Source organism: Antechinus flavipes, chromosome 2, assembly GCF_016432865.1.
Source record: "Antechinus flavipes isolate AdamAnt ecotype Samford, QLD, Australia chromosome 2, AdamAnt_v2, whole genome shotgun sequence".
Taxonomy (NCBI): Eukaryota; Metazoa; Chordata; class Mammalia; order Dasyuromorphia; family Dasyuridae; genus Antechinus; species Antechinus flavipes.
Window position 1 is genome coordinate 364,317,230 of NC_067399.1, and position 19,860 is coordinate 364,337,089.

General features: G+C 34.2%; 1 protein-coding gene across 1 annotated transcript in view; it reads left to right on the plus strand.

Moving 5' to 3' along the window:
- Window positions 1-19,860, plus strand: part of FSTL4 (follistatin like 4) — a 529,546-nt gene that overhangs the window by 139,014 nt on the left and 370,672 nt on the right. The window lies entirely within an intron of this gene.

Consider the following 19,860-nt stretch of genomic DNA (forward strand, 5'->3'; position numbering starts at 1 on the left):
CTATCTCTCTGCTTGGTTCCAAGAGCTCTCTCCAAATGTCACCAAATCCAAAGGTCTGGTCCTACAGCCTCTGCCTCTGCTTTTCTTCAGCCTCCAGCCAGCTCCAGTCTCCATGTCATTCCGGTGAAATCTCGACTTGTAGCGTCTTCCTCTCCAGAACTCTCCGACTGGCCCATTGGCCTATTTATGCTCCTTCCAGAGAGAGGGATTATGGGTAGTTCTACTTAGTACCTTGTTTCAGGTTCTGCCCAAAACATCTTCTTGTAAGATTAGATCAACTCTAATTAGTTAGCAGTTAGTAAGGATTCCAACACTAACACTGGAAGGCAAAGGACCTGGGATTACAACTAAGAATTAACTCACTATCCAGTGAGATTCAACATCATCTTTCAGAAGAAGCGATGAAGCTTCAATGAAGTAAGAGACATTCAATCATTTCTAGTGAAAAAAAAAAAACAAAAAACAGAATTAAACAGAAAGTTTAATATACAATCACAGGACTCAAGAAAAGCAAAGGAAGGCAAACTAAGGAAAGATATGTTATTTAAATGTTTAAAATGTTTACATCTCTACATGGGAAAAATGATAACTGTAACTTGTGAGAATTGTATTTGTCACTGGGGCAGATAGAAGAGCATTACATGGACTGAAGTATAGTTGTGAATGGACTTGGATGTGATGATAATCAAAAATAATGAATAAGGGGTAAGGAAAGGTCTATAATGGAAAAAGCAGAAAGGGGAGGTATAATGGCACAGTTAGTCCACATGAAGAGGTGCAAAAGACCTATTATAATTGAGGGAAAAGAAGAGAGGAAGAGGAGACTTGTCTGAAGCTTGATCTCATCAGTTTTGGCACAAAGAGGGAATAATTTATTCATTCATTTGGGTGCAGAAATTTATCTAACCCTCTAAAGAAGTAGGAGAAAAGGAAGGAACAAAATGGAAAGGAAGGCAGAAACATTGGGAGAAAAGATAACAGGGGGGAGGGCGGGCAGGAGGGAAGGAGGAGGAGAAGGGGGAGGAGTTGATAGAAGATAAGATAATGGGTGGAGTGGGTTAAAAATGCCTTACTAAGGGTGTGATAGGGTATAGGAGATAAGGTAGTGGGTGTAATAGAGAAAAAAAGCACAGGACTGAGGACAGTGTGGAAAGAGAAAGAACAAAATTATATATGGGGGAGAAAATAGGATGAAGGGAAATACAGAACTGGTAATCACACCAGTGAACATGAATGGGATGAACTCTCCCAGAAAACTGAATAAATATCAGAGTGGATTAAAAAACAATCTTACAATACGTTGTTTACAAGGAACACATTTGACACAGAGAGACACATACAAAGTAAAGGTGAAAGGCTGGAACAAAATTTACTATGCTTCAGCTGAAGTAGAAAAGCAGGGATGGTAATTCTGATCTCAGATAAAGCAAAAGTAAAAATAGATCTTATTGGAAGAGATAAAGAAGTAAAGTACATCTTTATAAATGGTATCATAAATCATGAAGCAGTAATGATACTAAATGAATATGTACTAAGCAGTTGAGCAGCCAAATTCCTAGGGAAGATTTTAAACCAGTTAGAGGAAGAAATAGACATCAAAACTATTTTAGTGGGGGGACCTCAACCTTCTCTTCACAGAATCAGACAAATCTAACCACAAAATAAATAAGAAAGAAACTAGGGAATTTAATAGGATCCCAGAAAACCTAGATATGATAGACCTCTAGAGAAAATTGAATAGGGATATTTTTCTTGGCAATACATGATATCTATGCAAAAATTGACCATATATTAGGGCAAAAAACTCAGTCAAATGAAGAAAGGCAGAAATAGTAAATGCTTCCTTTTCAAACCACAATGCAATAAAAATTATATTCAATAAAGTGCCAGGGAAAGACAAATTAATTTAAATAATCCAATTCTAAAGAATGAATGCATCAAATAACAAATCACAGAAATAATCCATAATTTCATCCAAGAAAATGACAATAATGAGACAACATTCCAAAACCTATGGGATGCAGCCAAAGCAGTTCTTAGGGGAAATTTTATATTTCTAAATAGCTAAATGGATGAAATAGAGAAACAGGAGATCAGTTAATTAGGCATGCAAAGCTAAAAAAAGAACAAAAAGAACAAATTAAAAATCCCCAATAAAATACTAAATTATAGAAATTCTGGAAGGATTTTCAGAGAGATTAATGAAATAGAAACTAAAAAAACTATTGAACTAATAAATAAAACTAAGAGTTGTCTTTATGAACAACCCAACAAAATTAAACCTTTGGTTAATTTGATCAGAAAAAAAGAAAGAAAAAACAAATCACTAGCATCAAAAATGAAAAGGGTGAATGTAGAGTCAATGAAAAAAAAAATTAAAGCAATAACTAGGAGCTATTTAGCCTAACTGTATGTGGGCAAGTCTGACAATTTAACTAAAATGCATGCATATTTACAAAAATATAAATTGCCTGAATTAACAGAAGAGGAAATAAAGTACTTAAATAGTCCCATTTTATTATAAAAAAAAAAATGAACAATTTCTTTATGAATTCCCTAAGAAAAATGCTCCAGGGCCAGAGGGATTCACAAGAGAATTCTACTAAACATTTAAAGAAACAGTTAATTCCAATACTATGTAAACTATTTGGGAAAATAGTAAAGAAGGAGTACTGCCAAATTTGTTCTATGGCACAAATATGGCACTGATACCTAGACCAGGAAGAGCCAAAACAGAGAAGAAAATTATAGACCAATCTCCCTAATGAATATGGATGAAAAAAATTTAAATAAAATATTTGCAAAGAGATGACAGCAATTTATGAGCAGGATAATGCACTATGACCAAGTGAGATTTATGCCAGGAATGCAGGGCTGGTTCAATATCAGGAAAACTATTAATATAATCAACCATATCAATAACACAACCAACAGAAATCCTGTGATAATCTCAATAGAGGCAGAAAAAACTTTTGACAAAATACAGCACCCATTCCTATTAAATACAAAGAGCATAGAGATAAAGGGAACTTTCCTTAAAATAATAAGCAGTTTCTATCTAAAATGTACAACAAGCATTATTCATGATGAAGAGAAACTGTATGCATTTCCAATAAGATCAGGGTGAAGCAAAGATGCCCATTATTACCAGTATTATTCAACATTGTTCCAGAAATGCAGGCTTTAGCAATAATAAAAGAAAAAGAAATGAAAAGGATTAGAATAGGCAATGAGAAAATACAATTATCATTCCTTGAAAATGATATGATGATATTCTTATAGGATTCTAGAAAATCATCCAAAAACCTACTGGAAACAATTCACAGCTTTAGCAAAGTTGCAGGATATTAAATTAACCACACAAATCATCAGCATTTCTATATATTATTGCCAAAGCCCATCAGTAAGAGATAGAAAGAGAATTTCCATTTAAAATAACTATAGACAAATAAAATAGTAGGTAGTCTATTTGCCAAAACAAACCCCAAAACTATATGAACACAATAATGAAACACTTCTCAGAGAAATAAGATCAGATCTAAACAACTGGAAAAATATCAGTTGTTCATGACTAGGCCAAGTTAATATAATAAAAATGACAATTCTGCCTAAATTGTCCTACTTATTCAAGGCGATACCAATCAAACTGCCAGAATGTTATTTTATAGAACTAGAAAAAATAACAACAAAATTCATCTGGAAGAACAAAAGGACAAGAATTCAAGGGATTTAATATGAAAAAACAAACAAACAAAAAAAAAAAAACAACAACAACAACAACAAAGAATGGTCACTTAGCAATACCAAACCTAAAACTATATTATAAAACAGTAATTATCAAACAATGATACTGGCTAAAAAATAGAATGGTAGATCAGTGGAGTAGATTAGATACACACAACACAGTAATCAAGGACTACAGCAATCTAGAATTTGATAAACCCCCAAACTCCTATTTCTGGAGTATGTACTCACTATTTCATAAAAATTTCTGGAAAAAAACTGGAAAATAATATGTCAGTTTAACAAGTTATCTTCTTCTTAAATCATCATACTAAACATTTTCCAGTCATGTCACATTCACAAAAGCATATTAATAATTAAGTATTTAGGAGATTTTTTTTAAAAGAGAGTTCAGCCTTAAATTTGAAAATCAATGTTATGTTTCAATTGTTATTCAGCCCAATGCTAAACTTCCCCTTTTGTTTCTCTTTCAATTAATTGTTTTTTAAATCAATCATTAAATATTTAGTTGTCACCTACTATGCTCCAAGTAGTATGCTAGCTTTTTCTGATGAGACTAAAATTTAAAAAGTCAGTGCTCTCAAAGTTTCTTTAATATGCCTCATTCATGTTCTCAAAGTTTCTTCTTGTTATGCCTTGTTTCATCTTCTGTTGTTTTTGTTCCTTCAAGACATTTGAATGGTAATAAAATCATATCATTTGATATATAGAAAGTGCTTTACTTAAATGTTAAGTGTTAACATTTTATGTAAATTTTAGCTCTCCTGGTCATGCTAGTCATCCATTATTATCATATTATAGCAACTAATTTGATTATATAAGGATACACTTCTAAAAAAGTCATTCCTGGGCATTTAGCAACTGTGTTTTTTAAATGAACATGTGAATAAAATGTGAGAAGATAGAGATAATGACTATTATATTACTCTTTTGACCACTCTCTAATTTCCATCCCTGACTTTTGAGTCTAAATTCCCTCTTGAAATTGTTTCACCTCCAAAGAATTTTGTTTACCTGTAACTCAAATCTGTATTGGTTTAATATCATGAATTTTTATTCTTCCTATATTCTGCAAACCCATTTAAAACTGTTCAAAAAACAAAGAAGAGATTCTATTTTTTTGTTTGTTGTTTTTTGTAATGATGTGAATTTCATTTAAAACTTTTAGTTGCACCAAGGAGCTATATGAATTTACTACGTTTTCTTCTGTATACTCTGTATATTTTGTGGGAAGAGAGATTGGGAATATACTAGGAATTTCATTCTGTAATATCTAGGCTCACTTTCTGGGGGGTCTTGGAACCAGCCTTTGTCTCAGCAGAATAATCACCATGAGAATAGTCAGGAATAAAGTCCAAAGTCTTTGTTGTCCCCTTCTCAGTTTGTGTCTGTCATAGCCTGATCCATCTCCTCTGCCAGTCTGCCAGTCTGCCAGTCTACGGAACTATTATATTACCATGCTAAGTACTAAGTAAATGAAACTAGATAACCATTGTATTATTATTTCCACTGAGTTAACACATTGTTTCAAGTATATTTCTGTCAACTATACTTCTCCAAAGTTCCACTCTCTACATCTCCCACTTTCTTTTGTTTTAGAACACAGGTGGTCATGCCCTCCCTGATTTATCAGGGAGGTGAGAATACCAAACCAAATATTGTTAGTAGGTTTCCTCTTGGCTGAAGGGTCTTACTTGAAACAGGTATACATAAATCCAAACACAAGCACATAGAAATATAACTCAGGCTAGTAGTGATGTAGCAAACAACATGAATCAACATAGTGATATAACAAACAATATGAATATACATGTCCATAAGTCCTAGAAGGAGGATATATAAATAACAATCACACATACACCTCCTTCAGCAGCAAAAAGATAGTCCAAAACCAATTTATTGTCCATTACTTCATGTGTCAGAGAATCCAATGATTCCTGCAAGTTTTGAAATCCTGCAATAATTTCATCATGTGTTAAGGAATCCAATGATTCCTGCTGGTTTTAAAGTCCTGCATCAGTCTTATTAACAATTGTTATGTTCATGAGGTAATTACCATAATTGCCATGCTCTTTCAGTGGTGGGCACAATCAGCAACGGAACCATCTGATGTTTCTTGGGTCTTTGTCTCTCTTTGTCTCTCTTTGATGGACAAGACGAATACAGCTAATTGGCATCCATCTGATTCCTTCTCCATCTGTAGAGATACAAGCAAATCCTCTCCTCCAAGCAGTTAACCTATCCGGTCCCTTACATTCACCACTTTCTGGATCTCTTCACGTCATCTGGAAATTATCTAAAAGACAGTGGAGCTGCTCACCCTGGACACTGCCCTTCTGGTGGGTTACATAAGGTTATAAAACCTGTCTGCCAGAGCCATCTTTATCAAAAATTTAAAAAAAAAATAATAGTGTAAAGAGAAACAATTCATGAGTGAAGAAACTTCTTTTATTAATGCAGACTAGAACCTTCTCTGCAATTTACAGTATTAGGAAGTTGCATAGAGTGTTTAGAGGTTAAGCAACTTGCTTAGGGACACACAGTATATTTTAAAGGTAGGTTTTGAATGAAGTCCTCCTGGTCTCAATGTTGTCTCTGTGTCCACCATGACACATTTCCTTAGGCAAATCATGTAAAACCACTCTCTTCATTGCTCCCTAATTGTAATCCCTTTCTTCTATCAGATTGCTTCTCGGCTGATTGATCATGTCTGAATACTGAAGTTCTAAAGACTCTCTTGGTGTGACATTGTGCCCCAAGTGTTTTTTTTGTTTGTTTGTTTGTTTGTTTTTTGTTTTTTTTGCCTGGGACCGGGAGTGTCCCATTTCCCTGAGTCAATCTACATTCTGATGCCCACTGGGACCCTGGAGCTGAGCCCTGCTTCCCATTTCCCAAAACTCCTTTCTTGTCTAATTCTTCATACTTTTCAGCTACTTTGTCAGTACCATCCCCCTCCTCATCTTTCTTCTTTTTCCTTATTCTAATACTTATGTAATTCCATAAAGGCAATTGCATTATGTTGTATATATAGAATGTTTCTTCAGGAATTAAATCAGGACCATTATTATTGTAATATTCAATTAGTTGCTCTCCCATTAGTTTCCACTTATATGGCTCTAATTTTTCTTCCTTAGAGAACCAAGAAGAATATTTCTAAGAATCCAATGATCTGTTTCCAAGTTATAATCAAACCTTGGTCCTTTATTAGCTCAACTATGCATTCTACACAGTTCCCTTGGGGTGGAGAAGGTTCTTTTCTAAGCATCTGTACTATTTCAGCTGAAACTCTAGTTTAGCCCTTACTAAAATTTCCTGCATGTTTATTTTTGTACTCACCCTATTTCCAGGTCACGGGGATTTCTCTATTGAACTCAAGATATTGTCAGTTGAACTGCTGAGTGTAAATCCTTACATCCATGTTCAGGTGCCAAAATGTAATGTCTAGGCTAGCTTTCTGGAGGGCTTTGGGACTAGTCTTGGTCTTAGCAGAATAATCACCATGAGAAGTCAGGAATAAAATCCAAAGTCTTTATTGTCCCCTTCATAGTCTGTTATAGGCTGACCCAGTCTCCTCTGCCAATCTGCCAGTCTCCCCCATAGTTCAGGAGGCAGGATATCCACCAAGAGGATAGGTCAAAGATAATATGCTTGTGGCTGACTTTGTCTCCAGTTTAAATACCCTATCACAATTACATAACTGTAGAACTATTATATCACTATGCTAAGTACTAAGTATATATAAACTAGATAACCATTGCCTCATCAATTCCACTGAGTTAACACCTTATTTCAAGTATACTTCTTTTAAATATATTTCTCCAAAGTTCTGGCTCTCTACACACTCATTTGGGTAATTTTCATATGATAAAACTCCTTTTACCTACAGACTTTGTTGCCTAGAGCTCTGAGAGCTTGATTTGGTCATGGTTGCATAATGATAGTATTTAAACCCATTTCTTCCTGATTCTGAAAACTAACTCAATTTGCTATACTATCTTGTCTCTACATGTTTATGTATATTTAAATTTATAGAAAAAAATATAGATTTTCTAAGGAAAAATGAAAGTCATTCTTATGTCCCATCTTTGCAAAGGATGGAAATAACCTAACACTGATAAGAAAGCTAATTGTTTTTTCCATTCTAAGTTATGCTGACAATTGTGTGAGACCAAGAGGTTAATATAAATCTTCTATTCCTAGGATTCATTTGTGAGCAATCTTAGATTCATGTAATTCTGGGATATTTTTTCACTAAACATTTTTGGATATAGAAAATTTTTACTGCAAAATCCTATGTACAGTAGAGCAAGGAGTAACAGTATACCCTTAGTAACCAAATTAGTTCAAATACATGCCAACCAAATGACATGCAGCATAGGGAAAATTACATTTCCTCAATTCTAGAATTATTAGATAGCCTATTAATTACTAATTTTTAAAAAATATTTTTCCTACTTCACACCCATAGGACAATTTTATGACAAGCCCAATTTATCCACTCCAAAAATGACTTTGCTATCTTTAAATGTGAAGAAGTTTATTTTCTAGCTACCACAGTTCAATTATACTGATTTATAGTCTAGTCTATCCTTTTTTCAGGCCCAATTTGATAAGGATATCAATTTGCTTTCTATATTTAGGGTGAAAAATATATTCTGACCATAACTCAAAAAAAGGAGATCACTGTATTTGAGATAATGTTTTTAAGATAACAAAATAAAAGACATAAAAATACACTAAGAGACTCCTTTCTCAATCTTTGCTGTAGTAAACATCACAGCTTATGACACTTCCCTCCTAACTATATTATATCTATGAATGTTATCTAAACTTTATCCAACCTAATCAGATAGCATTTAGAAATGTAAAACACAAAACCCTTTTTAAAATACTTATCAAAAAAGGTCATTGTTCCAATTAAGTAAGTCAGACTGATTTTCTCTTTTTTTAACTTTTTACCTGTATGATAGGCATGGTTGTAGGGCTTCACTTCTCTCCTAAATCTTAATATAGGCATTTCTCAAAGTTCTCAATTACACATAAAGGTTTAACATATATATGTTTCCCAAACTGTTAATGCAATTTTTGGCATTTTAATTTTTCCACCCTCACTTAGGAGATCTGTTTATCTTATCACATCATTATTTAAATTTTTGATGAGGAATAAATATTCTAACAACAATACAATCTTCCCTTCTCATCAGAATTATACATATCACTATCATCAATAACATCATAATCAACTGAATGTTTTCCACACTTTGATTTAAATTTCTTGTAAGAACTTTAAAGAGATGATTATGACAAATACAGGTTTATATTATAAATTACATACTCAACCCTCATTGGAAATAATAGTTATCAGACACTAGGCTTTTCATTTCCCCTCCTCGAATCTCAGGTTATCCAGCTATAAAATGTGATGGTTGTACTAGATGGCCTCAGTCAATCCCATCATTTCCACATCTATAATCCCCTTATCTATAAAATTAGTATGAGTTTTTGAAGAATGGGTATACTAATCGCAGAGTTCTATGATTTAGCATTTAACTAAAAACTGAAGAGGCAGGAAAAGAAGAATAAACCATGTAATATTGAATAATAGAAAAATCAAAAAGATAGCAGGGACAATAAAAAAGAAACTGAATGTTTATTTGTCAATAAACCTGATCTTCACAGAAAATGAAGTCGTTGCAAGAATATAGAAAAACTCTTGGAAGACAAGATTGAAGAGAAAATAAAACAATAGCCTCATTATGGATCTGACATGAAATTTCATTGGTCTTTATTAAAGCATTTTTTCCCATCCAAGTCATTGCCCTAACCAAAAGAGGCATAGACATGAAAATGAAATGGGTGATTTTTTTAAAAATGTATTTATTTAAAATATGTAAACAACAATATAAATGAGAATTATTCATATTAGGATTAATTTATTATCTATATTAATATAAATATATTTAAATTTCAAGAGGGAGATGGTGTGACCAACTAGGATTATAAAATTCAGAAAAGCCTTGTGGAGCAAGAAATACCTTAGCTCAATCTTGAAAAAACCCTTAAATAAAATAAGATTATAGATCATAACATAGAGATAGAGTAGGGACATGAATCTAGAAGATAAAATGTTTATTTAAGAAACAACAGGAAGGTTGGTTTTCCTGCAATGTAAATTGTGAAGCAGAGAAATAAAAATAGGACATTTTTCAGTTCAAGCAGGGGCTTTCAATTTTAGAGGCAAAAGGAAGAACTTCCTGAATAGGAGAGTCCTATGATGAGCCTATAAAGTCTAAAGGAAGAACGAAGCTTGTTAAAAGGAAAGAGGTAGATTTGGGTTATTCATCAGACGAGAGTTGAAGGCATCCAATGAATGACTTGAGGTTTAAATTAAGTAATGCAATTATATGTAAGAGAAAAGAGATACTTAAGACAGAACTACATACAGATATACTTGTACCAAAAATGAGTGGATAAAAATTTAATAACTAAATTTAATTTTTAAAGTATATTTCACCCACACTTAACTTTAATCCTCATTATAAACATTTTCTTTAGTTTTTTTTTTTTTTAATTTTGAAAATGTCATTTTTTTAGTTATATGTAAAAACAATTTTTTATGTTTTTTTTTATTTTATTTTGACTTTCAAATTAGTTCCCTTGCATTCTCCCTTCTTTATCTTCCTAAGATAGTATGGAATTTGATATAGCTTATATATGAACAGTTAGGCAAAACTTATTTCTATTTTAGTCATGTTTTCAACAGAAAAAAGTCATAAGAATAAAATGCAATATAGTATGCTTCAATCTGCATTCAGACTGCTTCAATTCTTTCTCAGTGGTAGATAGCTTTTTTATCATGAGTCTTCTTGAACTGTTTTTGGTCATAGTACTGTTGAGAATAATTAACTCAGGACTTCCGGTTAAGATGGTGGAGAGGAGGCTCACAGCTGCATAAGCTCCGTGCTTTCTCTCACTATCCACTTCATTACAAGCCTCTGAATCAATGCTTGACTGAAAAAAACCCACATATAGTTACCAAGAGAAGCCATCCTTGAGATTCGCCAAGAAAGGTCTGTCTTTACTGGAAGGCTGGGATGGTTTTAGATCGGGCGCAGGCGGCGGGCAGCGGCAGTGAGAGCACGGGAGCAGACGGGAGAGGAGGTGGGGAGTGATCGCAGACGTCTCTGCGGGGAGAGCTTCGCTACAGGTTTGGATACTTTGCTCCGGCAGCAAGTCAGCAGCCCAGCAGAGAAGCTAAAAACACCGGGGCTGAAGAATACAACCCCAAACAGCTGGAGTCTCCCGGGACCTGGCCGCCCCCCCCCCCCCCACACACACACAGTGACTCGGCACGCTCTGGGATCTCAGAGCGCAGGCGCAGCACAGTCGGGCTAGTGCCTCACTGCTGCCCCCTGCAGTCTGTAGAGGAAGCTCGGTAACACACCCAGCCCCTCCCCCAAAGAAAGACTCCAGTTTTTTTCTATTTTTCTTTGCTAGTTTGTCTCTGATTATTAGACAGAATGAGCAAGAAGCTGAAGAGGACTTTAACCCTTGACAGCATCTATACAGATAGAGAGCAGACTCTAAATCCTGAGGAGACTAAAAACAGACAGTCTCCAGGTGAATCCCCAAAGGAGGAGATCATCTGTTCCTCAGCACAGATGAACCTCATAGAAGTAATTAAAAAGGCTCTCACAAGGGAGCTAGAAGAAAAATGGGAAAAGGAGAGGGAGGCTTGGCAAAAGAGCCTGGAGAAGTCAGTTAAAGAGAGAGTGGATAAAGAAGTAAAATCCTTGAAAAATAGGATTGGTGAACTGGAAACAGAAAATAGCTCTCTAAAAAACAAAATTGGTGAAATGGAAAAAAATTCCACAGAACAAAAGAATTCAATTGGACAATTAGAAAAAGATCTTTAAAAAGTGAGTGAAGAAAACACTTCACTGAAAATCAGAATTGAACAAGTGGAATTGAATGATTCGAGGAGACAAGAAGAATCAGTCAAGCAAATCCAAAAAAATCAAACAATGGAAAAGGATGTCAAATACCTTCTGGGGAAGACAACAGACCTGGAAAACAGATCCAGGAGAGACAATCTGAGAATCATTGGACTCCCAGAAAAGTATGATGAAAAAAAGAGCCTGGACACTATTTTCCAGGAAATTATCAAAGAGAACTGCCCAGAAGTCATAGAAACAGAGGAAAAAATAAACATTGAAAGGATTCATCAATCACCCACTGAAAGGGATCCTAAAATCAAAACACCAAGAAATATAGTGGCCAAATGCCAGAACCCTCAGATGAAGGAAAAAATATTGCAAGCGGCTAGAAAAACCCAATTCAAGTATCAAGGAGCCACAATAAGGATCACCCAGGATCTGGCAGCATCCACATTAAAAGATCGAAGGGCCTGGAATATGATATTCCAAAAGGCTAAGGAACTTGGTATGCAACCAAAAATAACTTACCCAGCGAGAATGAGCATCTTTTTCAGGGAAGAAGATGGACATTCAATGAAGTAAGCGAATTTCATCTATTTCTGATGAAAAAGCCAGAACTTAATAAAAAGTTTGATCTACAAATATAGAACTCAAGAGAAATCTAAAAAGGTAAAGATTAATCTTGGGAACTATATTTTGACTATATAGATGTATAAAGAATACATGTATACCTTGTTCTAGAAATTGATGTGGAAAGGACATTGTACCAGAAAAAGGGTAAAGTGGGGATAGTACATCTCATGAAGAGGCATAGGAAACCCATTATATCTGAGAGAAAGAAGGGAGGGGGATGAATATAGTGGGTATCTTACTGCCTTCAGAATTGGCTTTAAGTGAAAAATCTTAAGACATATTCAATCTATGGTGAAACTTCTCCCACCTCATTGAAAAGTGAGAAGGGAAAAGCGAAAAGGGAAGGAATAAGCTAAGCGGAAGGAAATACGGAAACTGGGAGGGAAAGGGGTAAGATAGGGGGAGGAACTCTAAGGCAGGGGGAGGGATACTAAAAAGGGAAGGCTGTAAGAAGCAAGTGGTGCTCACAAGCTTAATACTGGGAAGGGGGGGAAAGGGGAAAGAAGGGAGAAAAGCATAATCCGGGGTTAACTAGATGGCAAGCAATACAGAATTGGTCATTCTAACCATAAATGTGAACGGGGTAAACTCCCCCATAAAGAGGAAGCGGTTAGCAGAATGGATTAAAAGCCAGAATCCTACAATATGTTGTTTACAGGAAACACACCTGAAGCGGGGAGATACATGCAGGTTAAAGGTAAAAGGTTGGAGCAAAATCTACTATGCTTCAGGTGAAGTCAAAAAAGCAGGGGTAGCCATCCTGATCTCAGATCAAGCTAAAGCAAAAATTGATCTAATTAAAAGAGATAAGGAAGGGCACTATATTTTGCTAAAGGGCAGCATGGATAATGAAGCACTATCTATATTAAACATATATGCACCAAGTGGGGTAGCATCTAAATTCTTAAAAGAGAAACTAAGAGAGCTGCAAGAAGAAATAGACAGTAAAACTATAATAGTGGGAGATCTTAACCTTGCACTCTCAGAATTAGATAAATCAAACCACAAAATAAATAAGAAAGAAGTCAAAGAGGTAAACAGAATACTAGAAAAGTTAGATATGATAGATCTCTGGAGAAAATGTAATGGAGACAGAAAGGAGTACACTTTCTTTTCAGCAGTTCATGGAACCTATACAAAAATTGACCATATATTAGGACATAAAAACCTCAAACTCAAATGCAGTAAGGCAGAAATAGTAAATGCATCCTTTTCAGACCACAATGCAATGAAAATTACATTCAACAAAAAACCAGGGGGAAGTAGACCAAAAAATAATTGGAAACTAAATAATCTCATGTTAAAGAATGATTGGGTGAAACAGCAAATCATAGACATAATTAATAACTTCACCCAAGAAAACGATAATAATGAGACATCATACCAAAATGTATGGGATGCAGCCAAAGCGGTAATAAGGGGAAATTTCATATCTCTAGAGGCCTATTTGTATAAAATAGAGAAAGAGAAGATCAATGAATTGGGTTTGCAACTAAAAATGCTAGAAAAGGAACAATTAAAAACCCCCAGTCAAACACTAAACTTGAAATTCTAAAAATAAAAGGAGAGATCAATAAAATTGAAAGTAAAAAAACTATTGAAATGATTAATAAAACTAAGAGTTGGTTCTATGAAAAAATCAACAAAATAGACAAACCCTTAGTAAATCTGATTAAAAAAAGGAAAGAGGAAAATCAAATTGTTAGTCTTAAAAATGAAAAGGGAGAACTCGCCAGTAACGAAGAGGAAATTAGAGCAATAATTAGGAGTTACTTTGCTCAACTTTATGCCAATAAATTCGACAACTTAAATGAAATAGAAAAATACCTCCAAAAATATAGCTTGCCCAGACTAACAGAGGAAGAAGTAAATATCCTAAACAGTCCCATCTCAGAAAAAGAAATAGAACAAACTATCAATCAACTCCCTAAGAAAAAATCCCCAGGACCAGATGGATTTACATGTGAATTCTACCAAACATTTAAAGAACAATTAACTCCAATGCTAAATAAACTATTTGAAAAAATAGGGATCGAAGGAGTCCTACCAAACTCCTTTTATGACACAGACATGGTACTGATACCTAAACCAGGTAGGCTGAAAACAGAGAAAGAAAATTATAGACCAATCTCCCTAATGAATATTGATGCTAAAATCTTAAATAAAATTTTAGCAAAAAGATTACAGAAAATCATCCCCAGGATAATACACTATGACCAAGTAGGATTTATACCAGGAATGCAGGGCTGGTTCAATATTAGGAAAACTATTAGCATAATTGACTATATCAATAACCAAACAAACAAAAACCATATGATCATCTCAATAGATGCAGAAAAAGCATTTGATAAAATCCAACATCCATTCCTAATAAAAACACTTGAGAGCATAGGAATAAATGGACTTTTCCTTAAAATAGTCAGGAGCATATATTTAAAACCATCAGTAAGCATCATATGCAATGGAGAAAAACTGGAACCTTTCCCAGTAAGATCTGGAGTGAAGCAAGGTTGCCCTCTATCACCATTATTATTTAATATCGTATTAGAAACACTAGCCTCGGCAATAAGAGTCGAGAAAGATATTAAAGGAATTAGAGTAGGCAATGAAGAAACCAAACTATCACTCTTTGCAGATGATATGATGGTATACCTAGAGAACCCCAAAGATTCTACTAAAAAGCTACTAGAAATAATTCATAATTTTAGCAAAGTAGCTGGCTACAAAATAAATCCCCATAAATCCTCAGCATTTTTATACATCTCCAACAAAACTCAACAGCAAGAGATACAAAGAGAAATTCCATTCAGAATAACTGTTGATACCATAAAATATTTGGGAATCTATCTACCAAAGGAAAGTCAGGAATTATATGAGCAAAATTATAAAAAAGTCTCCACACAAATAAAGTCAGACTTAAATAATTGGAAAAATATTAAGTGCTCTTGGATCGGCCGAGCGAACATAATAAAGATGACAATACTCCTTAAACTAATCTATTTATTTAGTGCTATACCAATCAGACTTCCAAGAAAATATTTTAATGATCTAGAAAAAATAACAACAAAATTCATATGGAACAATAAAAAGTCGAAAATCTCAAGGGAATTAATGAAAAAAAAATCAAACGAAGGTGGCCTAGCTGTACCTGATCTAAAATTATATTATAAAGCAGCAGTCACCAAAACCATTTGGTATTGGCTAAGAAATAGATTAGTGGATCAGTGGAAAAGGTTAGGTTCACAAGACAGAATAGTCAACTATAGCAATCTAGTGTTTGACAAACCCAAAGCCCCTAACTTCTGGGAAAAGAATTCATTATTTGATAAAAACTGCTGGGATAATTGGAAATTAGTATGGCAGAAATTAGGCATGCACCCACACCTAACACCATATACCAAGATAAGATCAAAATGGGTCCATGACCTAGGCATAAAGAACGAGATTATAAATAAATTAGAGGAACATAGGATAGTTTATCTCTCAGACTTGTGGAGGAGAAAGAAATTTGTGACCAAAGATGAACTAGAGACCATTACTGATCACAAAATAGAAAATTTTGATTACATCAAATTAAAAAGCCTTTGTACAAACAAAACTAATGCAAACAAGATTAGAAGGGAAGCAACAAACTGGGAAAACATCTTCACAGTTAAAGGTTCTGATAAAGGCCTCATTTCTAAAATATATAGAGAACTGACTCAGATTTATAAGAAATCAAGCCATTCTCCAATTGATAAATGGTCAAAGGATATGAACAGACAATTTTCAGAGGATGAAATTGAAACTATTACCACTCATATGAAAGAGTGTTCCAAATCATTATTGATCAGAGAAATGCAAATTAAGACAACTCTGAGATACCACTACACACCTGTCAGATTGGCTAAGATGACAGGAAAAAATAATGATGAATGTTGGAGGGGATGCGGGAAAACTGGGACACTAATGCATTGTTGGTGGAGTTGTGAACGAATCCAACCATTCTGGAGAGCAATCTGGAATTATGCCCCAAAAATTATCAAATTGTGCATACCCTTTGATCCAGCAGTGTTTCTATTGGGCTTATATCCCAAAGAAATACTAAAGAAGGGAAAGGGACCTGTATGTGCCAAAATGTTTGTAGCAGCCCTATTTGTAGTGGCTAGAAACTGGAAAATGAATGGATGCCCATCAATTGGAGAATGGCTGGGTAAATTGTGGTATATGAATGTTATGGAATATTATTGTTCTGTAAGAAATGACCATCAGGATGAATACAGAGAGGACTGGCGAGACTTACATGAACTGATGCTAAGTGAAATGAGCAGAACCAGGAGATCATTATACACTTCGACAACGATATTGTATGAGGACATATTTTGATGGAAGTGGATTTCTTTGACAAAGAGACCTAACTAAGTTTCAATTGATAAATGACGGACATAAGCAGCTACACCCAAAGAACGAACACTGGGAAACAAATGTGAACTATCTGCATTTTAGTTTTTCTTCCCGGCTTATTTATACCTTCTGAATCCAATTCTCCCTATGCAACAAGAGAACTGTTCGGTTCTGCAAACATATATTGTATCTAGGATATACTGCAACATATCCAACATATAAAGGACTGCTTGCCATCTAGGGGAGGGGGTGGAGGGAGAGAGGGGGAAAAAAATCGGAAAAGAAACGAGTGCAAGGAATAATGTTGTCATTATAAAGTAATCATTAAATAAAAAAAAAAAGAAAGAAAGAAAATGAAGGACAAACAAACAAAAAAAAAAGAGAGAATAATTAACTCATTCAGAATTGATCATTATACAATATAGTGGTTAACTGGAGACAATATTTTCCTGTTTCTGCTCATTTTATTCTTCATCAGGATATATGTCTTTTTTTTTCTGAAGTTTTTCTAAAAATATCCTGTTCATCATTTCTTATGGCAAAATAGTATTCCATTATTTTATAAACATATCACAATTTGTTCAGCCATTTCCCTATTAATGGGTATTCCCCCAATTTCCAATTCTTTATTATCACAAAAAGAGCTATTATAAATATTTTATACAAATAGGTCTTTACCCACTTTTTACTCCTTTGGTACACAGAATGGTAGTGATATTGCTGAGTCAATAGATCTTGGGTACAATTCCAAATTGGTTTCCAGAATGGCTGTATTTGTTCTCTATTCCACTAACAATCTTTTGATGTTTCTATTTTCCCACATCCCTTGTTATTTTCTTTTTTATGATACTAGCTTATATAATAGTTGTGAGGTTGTATCTCAATGTTATTTCAATGTGCATTTCTCTAATCTTAGGTGATTTCAATCATTTTTTTTCATATCACTATAGGTAGCTTTTATTTGTTTGTCTGAAAACTGCCTGTTCATATCTTTTGAGATATGAACAATTGTTCAATAGGGGAAATCATTCATATTTTTATTAATTTGTCTCATTTCTTTATATATTTTTAAAATGAGGCTTTATCAGAGAAACTTGCTCTGAAACATTTTCCCCAGTTTTTTTTCTTTTTCTTTTAATGTTACCTACATTGGTTTTGTTTATGCAAACCCTTTTTAATTTGATATAATCAACATCATCATTTTACATCTCATAATATTCTCTGTCTCTTGTTTGATCATAAGTTCTTCCCTTATTCATAGATCTTACAGGTAAACTATTTCATGTTATCCTAATTTGCTAAAGATATCATTCTTTCTCCTTAAATCATGTGCCTATTTTGACCTTATCTTGGTATATGATGTAAGATGTTGATCTATACCTAGTTTTTGCAAAACTATTTTATACTTTGTCAGAAGATTTTTATCAAATGGTAAGTTCTTATTCCAAAAGTTGGGGTCTTTGGATTTTTTTATACACTAGATTACTGTGGTCATTTTCTACTGCATCATTTTCTTTAGTGTACATTATTAGGAAAACAAAAACATATGCAAACATTTCTGGGTTGGGATATTTAATGTTTGTACTACAAATTTCAACTTAAAATCAAATAGCATTTCTCAGGAAGAAACAAAGAAGTGTGGAACAAAGGAAAGACTGCTAACTCTAGATTTGTTTTCAAATATTTCCTCTATCTCAATACCTTTATGTGAATTAAAGAAGTTATTTAATCTATCCATTGTAAATTTATGATCCCAATGGTATGAGCCTACATACAAGTTTTTTGAAGGGAGTAGATGAGTTTAATTTCAATAATCATTTAAGTTTTAAGCCTGTCATTGTATGGCTTCCACTGAATTTCTTCTCTGATACCTCATTGTTTTGAACTCACCCTGTATTCTTAAAGACTATTTTGAATGAGCATAAGTTCTATCAAGCTGCACATGCAATAATTACCCATCTCTTTGTCATTTAGCTGCTTTTTTTTTGTCTGAAGACAAATCTAGCTAAATCTGAAGCATGTTATTATCAATGCAGCATATTCTGTGGCCTCAGTAATTCTCAGATTCCATTTTACATTAGAGTAGTATAACATAATAATTATATGATATATACAGGTTTTTCAAATATTCACTTTGTTACATGAAAAATGTTTCTGCATTTAAATGCTATTTCCTGTATCTCTTTTCAGAATTGAAATGTAATCACTTCTGACAATAGCCTGGATATTCACTTTAGTCTCTGTCTGTGTCCCAGAAGATTGCTAAGCCTTTTCCTGATGACTTGAGCATATAGGGAGTCAAAATGGTGGAGAGGAATCAGGACTTTGCTTGACCTATTCCTGGTTTCCCTTAGAATCAATACTAGGTCAAACCTCTGAACAGATTTTAGAGTAACAGAAACCACAAATATTCAGTGCATAATAGTTTTCTAGCATTATATATCTTGGAAGGACTTCAGGAAAGATTTGTCTCAATTGAGCAGGGGGGAACAAAGCCCAGCTCAGGCTTGGTGTGAAAAGGTCTTGATCACAAAAACCTAATATGGAGAGACCTTGTGTTAGGAACCCAGCAGAGGTTAATGAAAATACAGCACTATTGGCTACTCTGTACTCATTCAGAAGGCCAGTGGATTAGCACATAACTACAGAAGACAAATGTGAGCAGGTGAACTCCAACATAATGCTGGACTTTGCCAGGACCAACCAGCACAAATGAAAAATTGGCCTGCAATGAAAAGTCCTTGTCTGCCTATAGAGAAAGCTTGAGGCAATCTCCCCTGTGCTCTAGGAGCACACCTAAAACTTTAAAAACGAGGGAAAAAACCCAAAAAGAGTTCTGACCATAAAGAGCTACTATGAAGTCAGAGAAAAACAGAATATGAACCCAGAGAAAGATGCCAAGATTGAAACTGCAGAACACTTCCAGGTGAAGCCTCAAAGGGAGACATGAATTGATGTCTAGCTCAAAAAGCTCTATTGGAATAGTTCCAAAAATATCTTAACAGAGTTAGAAGAAAGATGAAAAATGAAAACTTTTCAGGAGAGTTTGGAAAAGGAAACAAAGAAATTGACTGAAGAAAACAACTCCTTAAAAAATATATTTGGTAAAATGCAAGAGTGTGTGTGTGTGTGTGTGTGTGTGTGTGTGTGTGTGTATGTGTGT